Raw genomic sequence first — 12,324 nt, forward strand, 5'->3', positions numbered from 1 at the left:
AATACGGGGGAAAAGTCCGTGCGGATTTGGTCGAGGTGGTTTTCAGAAAACAGTTAAAAGACTGAACTTGATGGACATGTGTCTTTTTTTTCAACCTAATTTACTATGTTACTATGTAGTAAGAACATTTTGATAAATAACCCCCTAAATGTGTTGCCTTACTTAACCTGGCCATAGATGTTGAGATTTTTAAAAGATCCGATCCTCATCGTGAGACCACGATTTTCTCAGAACGATCGTACGAATTTACCATCAACTAAAAAGACCAATTTGCCAGGAAAACAAAGGGGAGCTGCCTGCTTGGCCCTGCAAACATAGATACATTGCACTGGGACCAATAAATTTAACCTGGCCGATCAATTTCCTGACAGATGTCGGCTGAAAAATCATAAGATGGTCGATCGTTCGAATCCCACTAACCGCACATAATTTCGAAGGATTGGTCGGATTTAGCTAAAATCGGTCGTTCGGCAAGAAGAATCGTCGCGTCTATGGGGAGCTTTAATCCGAGGGAAAAAAGTGTGACAATTCTCGAAGATTCTTCATTCTTGTAAACAATTCTGACTAATCTCATTGCAGAAGACCCAACTGCACTTGAAAAGAAGAACAAAGAGCAAGAGGTCCATACTAGCGACTACGCAGATCACTTAATACACAGAGCCAAGTTTAACCCACTATAAAAATATACTCATTTAGATGATTACAAATGAGGCTTTATAACTGAATGATATATAGTGAATAAAGTACCCCCTCTGGTAAAATATAAGGATATTATAAGTTACCGAGGAGTTTCATGACCATATAAAAACACGAGGCCGAAGGCCGAGTGTTTTTATACAGGTCATGGAACTCCGAGGTAACTTCTAATATCCCCATATTTTACAACTGGGGGTACTTTATTTATTATAATACACAAATTTCAGTGAGTCATGTGACAGAAATGACATCAGAACTCACAGTTTATAACTGATGACATCAGAACTCACCGTTTATAAGGATATAATTTACAAGATATTCATGGCTTTTGTGTATTATATGGATATAAATGTAGAATGAATATTTGTCGAAAAAAATATATTTGTACCATTCAATCATCTGAGGTAGGATTTTTGTTACACTGGAAACATGGATCCTGATGAATTCTTTCCCAGTCTCCAATTTCCTACGTTTTCTTGTGTAACTTGCTTTGTTTACAATTGTATGTGTTGAGGAATTTTTCATTCCAGCTTTTGGTTGAATTATTCCTTCCAAGTTAATGGATTAGCTTGAGAACAAAGCGGGTGTGTGCTACAAGACACGTGAATATTATGCAACAGCGATTTGGTGAAACCCAAGTTTGTACTGTAACATCAGCTGAAAGCTGGGCTTTTTAACGATCTCTTGATTTAAATCTATAGCAAGTAGTTTGTATTTGAAAGATCTGCCATGGAGAGCCGTGCCAAATGATTCTGAAAAGATTTGCGTCTGCCCATTATCATGTCACTCAACGGAAATTACGGAGCATGAAAAGAAAATGGTCTCCCTGGGGAATGTAAATTTGAAGATAATGGATTTTATTGTGTTTCTGTTGTGTCATTCTTGTCAAAACTTTTTTTCTCGAGACCATTTATTTTCACATGGCTGCCATAATGTTATCAAAGCAAGTTGTTTTCTGTTTTCTGTTTTTTTATCATGTTCCAAAATGGAAGCAAAGAACCACTCGCATACTGGCTGTGATGGGAAGGGTTATTATATGCATTCGTCAATTTCTAGAAGAAACTTTTTCAGGTTTAAGGATAAGTCCAAAGGTCTTCTTTTGTGTTGCCGTGAAATCTTTATGTTTAGTATTCTTTTAAAGGGGTCCAGATCCCATATAGTGAATAATCAGGAAGAATAAATCTAAAGCCTGATTCCTTATCCAACTGTGGTCCCTTCACAATAGGCAAACTCAGAGCCTAGGGGAGAGCTACTGCCTACTACAATCCTGGTTTTCCTATTTAAGCTCTCTTTCTTATTCTCCTAGAGCAGGGGTCCCCATCATTTTTCACCCATGAGCAACATTCAGATGTAAAAAGAGTTGGGGAGCAACACACGCAAGTTCCTGAGTGGTGCCAAATAAGGGCTGTGATTGGCTATTGGTAGCCCCTATGTGGATTGGCACCTACAGGAGGCTCTGTTTGGCAGTACATCTACTTTTTATACAACCAAAACTTGCCTTCAAGCCTGGGATTCAAAAATAATCACCTGCTCATAGATAGTGATGGCGAATTTGATGCCGACGTCCGTTTTTTTGTACGCCGGCGAATCGCGCAAAACTGCCGCGAATTCGCTCCTGAAGAATAAATTCGCCCATCACTACTCATAGACTCCATTTTATACAAATAATCCAAATTTTTAAAATTCCCTTTTTCTCGATAACAGGTCCCATACCTGTACTTGATGCATATTAAGATATTATTAATCTGTATTGGAAGCAAAACCAGCATATTGAGTTTATTTAGAATTAAGGCATGAAGATCCACAATACAAAAAGATCCATTATCCGAAAACCCCCAGGACCCGAGCATTCTGGATAGTAGGTCCCATACCTGTTTGAAGTAGCCAAGAATAACTTTACATGTGCATTTCCAGACTAGGATGTGATTTTAATGGGAAGATTTATCAAGGGTTGAAGTGAAAATTCGAATTAAAAAAAAATTGAATTTCGAGCAATTTTTTTGTGTACTTTGACTAGGGAATAGTCCAGATTTGATTTGAATTTGAAAAAAAATCAAAAATTCGAATATTGACATTTACCATGTACTGTCTCTTTAAAAATTTGACTTAGACCATTTGCCATCTAAAACCTGCCGAACTGCTGTTTTAGCATATGGGGGACCTTCTAAAACCTATTTGGAGCCAATTGATGAACTTTGAAAAATCTAAGGTTTTTTGGAAAAAACTTTTAATCGAATTTGATCAAATACGATGTAACTTCGATTCATATGGTTCAAATTTGAACGAAACCAGAATATTCACTTGACAAAAAAAACAAATTTTTCAAATACATTTTGGTTTGGTCTTTTTTGATTTGAATTTCAAAATTATTTTTTATTCGAAATTTGACCCTTGATAAATCTGCCCTTTAATGTACTTTTTTTTAATAAATATGCTAGCAATCATGAAAAAACTCAAATAGTGATTTGTTTTCAGCAACTGAATTTTTGGGCATGTGTCATTTTTCAACCTAAAAAACTCTTAAAAAATTAAAAAATATAGAGCTGTAGTATAGTACAGTTATGGGAACTGTTATCAAGGGTAGAATTTCAAAGTTAAGGGTGTTTTTTTGAACTCCCATAACTTTGAAATTTGAAAAAAAGACCAATCGAAATTTATTAAAAAAAGCGAAGTTTTTAAATTCGGATGAATAGGCTGTATTTGAATCGTTTGAATTGAAGTTTAACCGCATTCAATCAAATTCGATTTGCCCAAAAAAATTAAATTTTTCACCAAATCCAAAAATTCCCCAATGACTCCAAATAGGTTCTAGGAGGATTTAGAATGGTCAAAGTCAAATTTTTAAAGACACAGTACATGATGAATTTCGATATTCGAATTTTTGATTTTTTTCCAAATTCGAATCAAATTTGTACTATTCCCTAGTCTAAATTTTTTTCATTCGAAAATTCACCTCATCCTTTGATAAATCTGCCCCTAAAAACAGCAATTCAGCTGGATTTAGATGGCGAATGGCGAAGACAAAGTTTTAAAGAGACAGTACATTGAAGTTTCAATATTCGAATATTTAAATTATTTTAAAATTCGAATCGAATTTTGGCCTATTTGATAGTCGAAGTACACAAAAATAGCTTGAATTTCAATTTTGAATTTGACCCTTGATAAATCTTCCCCTTAGTCTACTAGAAAATCATGTAAACATTAAAAAAAAACAATAGGCTGGTTTTGCCTCCAATAAGGATTAATTATATCTTAGTTGGGATCAAGTACAAGCTACTGTTTTATTATTACAGAGAAAAAGGAAATCATTTTTAAACATTTGATTATTTGGATAAAATGGAGTCTATGGGAGACGACCTTTCCGTGAATTGGAGCTTTTTGGATAACGGGTTTCCAAATAACGGATCCCATACCTGTATATAAATATGCTATAGTCAAAGGTATAACTACAGGGGGTGTAGGGGATAGGACTACATGACCTCAGGGACTTGAGGGCCCCAAAAAAACCCTGTGGAAGAAAAAACAAATGCAGTATAACCGGACTTATATCCAATTAAACATGTTTTGGTGAATGGTACAGAAGTATGGGAATTTTACCATTGATTATTATTTTATTGCTAAACGCCCCCATTGTGAATAACATAATATACAGTATAGACTGTCAATTGTAGAAAACAGAAACTTTTATTTGAAAATCAAAACATCGAACCAAATATTAATAATCGGTGTTTTATTGACTGAACATAAAAAAAACTCAGATAAGAAGTACCCATTGCATAATATATATATATTGAAATAAACATATTAAAGTTTTATTTTCAAATTTTGAACAGTGCTTGAATATAAATTACACACATACCGTTTAAAAAGTACAATAAATAATAGTGTAAATAGCACAAAAGGCCACTTGTATAAAAATTGTGTTCCCTTGTCAACCAAAAAAATCAGCAACATAAAAAAAAACATATTAGTAGCAAGCAAGGCACAAATACTAGTCTTAATCGTATGCCCTACGTGAAGAATTTGCTGACTACAGGGTGGCGGAGAGAGACCTTCGTCCGTCAGTCTATCAGGTAGCTGTTAAAAACTGGCGAGTAGGAGAGAGCGTGTGATGTCATAACAGTGACAACATTTCCCAGGTCCAGCAACCAATCTGTATGGGACATTTACAAATCTACTGCACTCTGAAGCACAAAAAGAAACATTGGGTTGGCTTTTATGGATTAAAAATGATTATTGGTAACATGTATTTATAGAAAAAGTTGCCATATTCTTCTATTTTCCCTTATTTGCTGTTTCTCTGTTGTATGAAGACAATAGTTTGTACTAGATGGTAACTTAGCAATGCTACACCTGCTGTACGATGAACAATACTATTTGGTCTAAACCCAATATATAAATACAATGCACAAAGTTTGCGCAGGTGCAATAACCTATAGCAACAATATTTTGCTTTTAAACTGGTGACTTCTAAATGCTACCGCCTTACTGGTTGCTATAGGTGACCTGCAGAAACCACTGCACCTTTTATTGCATTCTGCATAACAGATTTCATACCTGCATTTGGCCTGTGTGTTTCAGCCAAATGTCTCACTGATCTTGAGATTCCATATCTTTTGGGTCTCTTTCTGCCAATTCATGGAGGAATTCTTACCAAAATTCTGATGGAATCCTGGATGACGTTGGCGGAACCAACATGGCCACAAAAAACTGTGAAGGAGCTAGGATGGACTACAGTTTGGAGTAGTTTGGCATTATGGGCTTTCCTTTTCCCTTAAAGGTGATTGTGTCCAAAGACCCTTTTTGCACTTCCATATAGCTGTACTCAGTGGTAAGTCATCTGTCCCACCTACTTTACTAAATCCTGAACAAGGGAAACCTGGAGCTACTGCCACCTTCTAGCTGGCAGTAATTCCAGGGTTCCCACTGCAGGCTACGTCGATAGGCACAGCAGACTTATGAATAAATAATCACACGCAGACACTGAGCACCAGAAATAATGCTACCCCAACTCCAAAAATGTGTCTGTTTAAACCAACCATGCACAATTGCAAGTGTCTTGCCTCATTGGCCGCAATAGCATCAGATGCAACTCCATCTTGTGGTATCATTGATGCTGAAATTCTGGGGGGGAAAAATGCTGCATAAAAACATGGCGAAATTGCAACCAAAATTACCCTTTGTCTTATAAATTAGCCTAGATATTTCTTATGGGGAAAGGGAAGGGATATATATTTATATTCGCCCAATAAAATTATGTATAGACTGTTAAAACAATTCAAACATATATGGCACAGTCTCCAAAATAGTATTAATCAGGAATATGAAGCTGTTGTCACGTGGGCTCAATGTAACCATCAAAAATATTTTGAAGCCCTTTCAAAGCCTGTTTCCGACTAACTTCTTCATATGGCATCATTATTTTCCATAATCCAATCTATTTAATGGATCAAGAGATGAGAATTTGAAAGTACTGGTATAGACTAAAGGGATTTTCCTAACATTATCTTTTTTCAATGCAGTTAGCCTTTGGATGTCAAGAACTGTTATACCTTTTGTCTATGCTGAAGAAATACTTTTTTCCCCATTCATGTTGATAAGTAAAGCCATCTCTATTTTTTATTATTGATAAAAGTTTTACTCAATATATATATATATATATATATATATATATATATATATATATATATATATATATATATATATATAATACCACAACGATACTTTTCATGGTTTTGTGTCATATTAAACTCTGATTTCAATGAAAGTGGCTGATTCATGTGACATCTCTAAAAGGTAGGCATTCTTTTGCTAGCAGTTGATATTTTTCAGAACCTGGTCCATGAACTTGTGACACCTCTCAGTATACTGTAAATAAAATGCCCTAAAGTAATGCTGAATATTTCCACCTCTCCTTTTAAAACTGCAACCAACTGCAGCAAATCAGGCAACAATAGAGCAACCACATAAGGACCTTTGGTTTGTGACCTTGAAAAATCTGTCTGAGCTTTCAAGTGCGAGAATATACATTGTTGTTGACAAGGCAGATAGAAGGAATCGTCATGAATAAAAAATAAATAAGCGTTCCGAACAAGACATATAATGATGGGAATGACGAGATGAAGCCGCGGGGAGCGGAGGGAGGCAGTGAATGAAATAAAACAAAAGTCAGAACAAATTTATCAGGGCTCAGACTGTGATGGTCTTATAATGTATGAGATGGTGGAATTTTAAGTAAAAGTTCATTTAATCTTTTGCTACTGAGGCTGCGTTAGTGTACAATAGCTGTAAATGGAATAGTGCCAAGAGCTTTAAATATGTGGACAATGAGACCAAACACGTCCAGTGAGAGGCAAAGGAGTTCAGTTTATAAAGTAATGATGTGGCATAGGAGAGTAGAAGAACGCCATGGGATGGAACTGCTGACATATTGATAGACTAATTATAATTGGGAATCGCTTATAGTCAATCACCTTGTGTGACTTGCCTGACCAATCTTTCCCAATAGGTTCATTAGGTGAGGTTAGCTCACTTGACACCCAGTCAACTACAGAACAGTCAAGAACAAGTCCCAGTCATCTACCATACATCCAAGAACAAGTCCCAGTCATCTACCATACATTCAAGAACAAGTCCCAGTCAACTACAGTACAGTCAAGAACAAGTCCCAGTCATCTACCATACATTCAAGAACAAGTCCCAGTCACCTACCATACATTCAAGAACAAGTCCCAGTCAACTACAGTACATTCAAGAACAAGTCCCAGTCAACTACCATACATTCAAGAACAAGTCCCAGTCAACTACAGTACATTCAAGAACAAGTCCCAGTCAACTACAGTACATTCAAGAACAAGTCCCAGTCAACTACAGTACATTCAAGAACAAGTCCCAGTCATCTACCATACATTCAAGAACAAATCCCAGTCAACTACAGTACAGTCAAGAACAAGTCCCAGTCACCTACCATACATTCAAGAACAAGTCCCAGTCAACTACAGTACAGTCGAGAACAAGTCCCAGTCATCTACCATACATTCAAGAAAAAGTACCATGGCTGATGCTAAACATTCAAGAACAAGTCCCAGTCATCTATCGTACATTTAAGAACAAGTTCCAGTCTGCTACAGTACATTCTAGAAAAATACCATGGCTGATGCTGGCCAGAAGAAAGAAACCCATACAATGTGCCAACTTTAATAAAATGATCTAACTATCCAAAAATGATTTCCAGCTTAAGGCTCTGCAGCTTTTAAATTACAACTTCCAGCAAACCCCATGTGATGCATCTGGGATGCTGGGCGCAGCAATTCAACACCCATCTGATGGACTGGGCACACCTCTGACACAATTACTAAAAATATATTTAAGTTAATATGTTATTTTCTGACTCTTGGGGCCTTGGAATTCTAAGATCTAGAGGAAGAACCCACTCTGTTCTTCTTCAAACCTGGTAGCGACAGTCCAGCAGTTCTTAAGTACCTTATATCTTAAAGGGTTAGTAAAAATAAATCAATAGATTGCCCTCAGTGAAGGACAATCAGTGTTTACCTAGTCTGCTTTATATTCTGCACCCCTTTAAAAATAATGATATTTCAACCTTACTGCTGATTGAGTATGGCTTTCCATTGTCCTAAATAGATCTTAAGGTGGCCATACACGGCAGATTTAAACTGCCGATTTGGGAGCTTATCTGCCCATGTCTGTGGTTTCCAACAGGCCTCCCCAACTGATATCTGGCCAAAAATCATCCAGTTATCGGCACCTACTCCCATCGTTATAATCCGATCATTTGGCCCTAGGGCTGTATGACCGGATTAATCTGATATCGCCCTGCCTTTGGTGGGCATACCGGGGAGATCCACTCATTTGGTGACCTCTACATCTTATAATGTATCGCCACCTTTTAAGGAGGTTTGTTTAGACAAGGCCTAAACCAACATGCTGGAAGAATATCCATGACTTTTGTTTCACAGAAAATATCTGTGAAAAAAACACCATAGTGCAACCATGTTTCAAGATAGCAGAAGTCACATTATGGTGCTATCTTTCCTAGGATCCAGGGCACAGTCACAGCAAATGCATTACCAATGTCTCATCAAATTAAAGGAGAATTCAACCGTTTTAAAAAAAACCCTACCCCATACCCCATGTAGACCCCCCTCCCTCCTCCCCCCCCCAGCATAGCTACCCCGTGGAAATGCTCCTAACTTTATACTTACCCCTCAACGCAGATTCAGGCATCGGAGTTCCAGTCAGCCATTATCTGGGTCTTCGTGTCTTCTTACGGCGCTTTGCCAATTTTTGTGAGTTTCGGTACATGCGCAGTTGTCGCAGACCAGCAAATTGCCGATTCGCCAGTCTCCCACTCAGCTTACCGAAGACCCGGAATGGAACTCCGATGCCTAAATCTATTCTGGGGGGTAGGGTTTTTTTGTTTTTTTTTAAATGGCTGAATTCTCCTTTAACAGAGCACGATTGCCCCAGAACTTGCTTACTGATATGGTTAAATTATAAAGGTGAGGTTTTAACAAGGCTTTAATAAGTGAACCACCTAAGCACATTGGTGATTTAGGTAAATCATAGTAGTCTACCAAATTTAAAAACCTATTCATGGAATAATTACATATTATTATTATTATTATTAACCACTTTCTCTAATTTCCTATATTTCTATTCATTTTGTATTCTACTCGTAGTTCCTAGTCTAATCGATGATTTTAGTTTAACCCCAACAAAGCTGCCAAACCCAAAAAGTTATTATTGAAAGATACTGGAAGATAAACTGCAAATCCACATAGAATGGCAATTTTTACCTCATCATTTTAAGGGCAACATATATATAAAACAAACTCAAGTGATTAAAAAAAATAAACAGGGTGATGATGATCTAAATAACCCATGTAACTACTGGCCACTTGTATAAAATTCATTTAAAAATCACTAACATGGTTTCACATTATAAAACAAAACTTGAATATTATTAAAAAAAATTATATATCCATATATATTATCCAGAAGCTGAGGCTTGTATTGAGAAAGATGCTACATTGCCTTTTACATCTATTACAAAATATTTAGTTTAAAAAAAAAACTAATCACATAAAGCAGATTAAAAAGTCAATGTTTGTTCAATGGAAATATAAACCTTTACAAATTTCCAATGCAGATCAGTTTTCTGACCGGGATACAGTTAGGAAAACAGAGAACTTCTGATGTTGCTCTGGAAAGAGATCAGAAACCTCAGTTGACTTTTCTCATGTCTTTCCTGAGCAGAGGAACATCTGCAGTGTTCTCTGTTTTTCTTTTGATGCGTTCTTCTGACTGTTTCATGGTTGGAAAACTGAGCAGCAGGTGGTGCTGTTCAAAAACAGCTAAATATATTGAAAATGGGAAAAACAAAGCTTTATGCCAATCAGAGGGATAAAGGGTTACAGCCTTCAATATCATTATAGAAACATGATAATCAAGACAGATAGATATCTGAGGTTTCATCTTGTCTTCTTCTGGACCAAGAGAAGACCTAATGGACATGGACATTTTTCCTATTTGGCAGATTTGTAACTACAAATAAAAACCTGGAGTTACATATATAGATTGTACACCAGAAGGCTTGTGTTTAATATGAAGACCTATGAGCATGAAGATATCTTCTCGAAATTGAGACCTTTCCTCATCTCTAGATCATCTCAGTTATTATCAATTTACATTCAAGAAAAGTAGATGTACTCTTATATCACTCATTGGTTATCTTTCTCAAGGTCTTAAATTTCTCCCAACATAATTCAGAGGACAAGCCTTATGTCACAGTGAAGGATAGACGTTCATAATCATGAGACCTGACTATTAGAATTACAACACTTGTCATATTGTGTCATCTCAAATAAAAAACGAGGACTTTAATTTATTATGTCACTTCAAATATTGGTCTTGAAAAATTCCTGAAGCAAGATTTATAAAGTTGTTCATATAAAGGTATATTTACAGACATGCTAACCTTTTTTTGATAATGTTTTATTTCTTTATTTGTTCCTATGGCTTAATGAGACATAAATCTTAGCTCTTTATAGATCTAAGTCACAGCAATAACATACAGTATTGTAAATAAAACCCTTTATGTTTTAAGATCTTATCTGTTTAAATACACCATATCATTTGTGTAGGGGGCGTTTGATGGTAATTGAAATGGGAATAAGTGTTTGAGGAGGAAAATTAGCTCCTGCTTTGTTTGCTGTTTCTAAAACCTTGAAAGCCACATTGCAAAAAGGGGAAATTGTGAAAAACTCTAATTAAAATGTCAATGGGACATCCCATAGGCTGCCAAGAAGATATTAGAATATATTTTCTAAGTGTGCTGATTTGACCAACTCTGAATTTCTTCATTCAAATATCTGGAATCCTGGATCACAGAAAGCTGACACCTCAAGAAGACCTAGTACAAAGTTGTTCTAAATTCAAAAATCTTCAGTTTCACAACTGAATTTTCGCTCCCCGTCAGATTTATCCCGGGAAAAAAATATTATTCTAGATCAAATGACCCTGCCTTCATTAAAAAAGCTACAACATTTGGTTAGAATTGCCAAAATGCAAACATTGTATTATCTGCTGAATTTTCCCTGAGCAAATAATGTGATCATGCCTAGTGGTTTTACTTAAATTATTCAAATTAAAAAAGTATACAAAAAGTTAGAAAAAAAATGAGACACACTTCTGGTGTCCAATGCAAAAATAAGTGGTCAGATATATCCTTTCCTATATATGCTTTAAAGTGCTAATCCTACAGAATCAAAGGCTTGGATTTATCAAGCAGTGAGAACAATGTTTCAGGCAGAAAAATAATCTTTGGGGCTTCTAGGACATTTTCACACACACAACAATTTTTATTTTTTCTACTTTTTGTAAACAATATGGCTTTTTATTTTTTAGAGGGATGTCATCAATATAACTTTGCTAAAGGAGGGGCTTTTTCCAATCCAATGTATTAGATAAATGTGTTTATTAATCAATGTGTGTATTGTACATAGTTAATTAATAATTCTATTCATCCAATGAAAATATTTGCAGGTATCATTGTTTACCTCTTTGTTTGGTTTCAGTGCCCTAGATTTTATATTTACGGGTTACATGTTAATCAAGGCAGGTTCGATATTTGCCCGCTCTTAAAAACCTAGTAGCGTGGATGCTTAAAGGAACAGCAACACCAAACAATGGATTGTTTTAAAGGGCATGTAAAGGCAAAAAAATAAAATCCCATTTTTACTTTAATGAAAAAGAAACCTATCTCCAATATACTTTAATTAAAAAATGTGTACAGTTTTTATAAGAAACCTGACTGTATGCAGTGAAATTCACCCTTCATTTACTGCTGCGGATAGGAATTGTCAGACGGTCCCTAACTGCTGAGCAGGGAAACAATCATACTTATGAACAGCAGGGGGAGCCCCCGCCTTACTTCCCAGCCATGCAGAACTCAAGCAGCTTTGTTTGTTTCCCTGTAGAGCAGTCGGCGACTGTGTAGAGATTTGTATTGGATTTTATTTTTGCCTTTACATCCCCTTTACTGTTTCCAACTCCAGCTGCAGGGACAAAGATCATGGATAGGGATGGGCGAATTTGACCCGTTTAGTT

The sequence above is a fragment of the Xenopus laevis genome, chromosome 6S (assembly GCF_017654675.1).
Source record: "Xenopus laevis strain J_2021 chromosome 6S, Xenopus_laevis_v10.1, whole genome shotgun sequence".
Taxonomy (NCBI): domain Eukaryota; kingdom Metazoa; phylum Chordata; class Amphibia; order Anura; family Pipidae; genus Xenopus; species Xenopus laevis.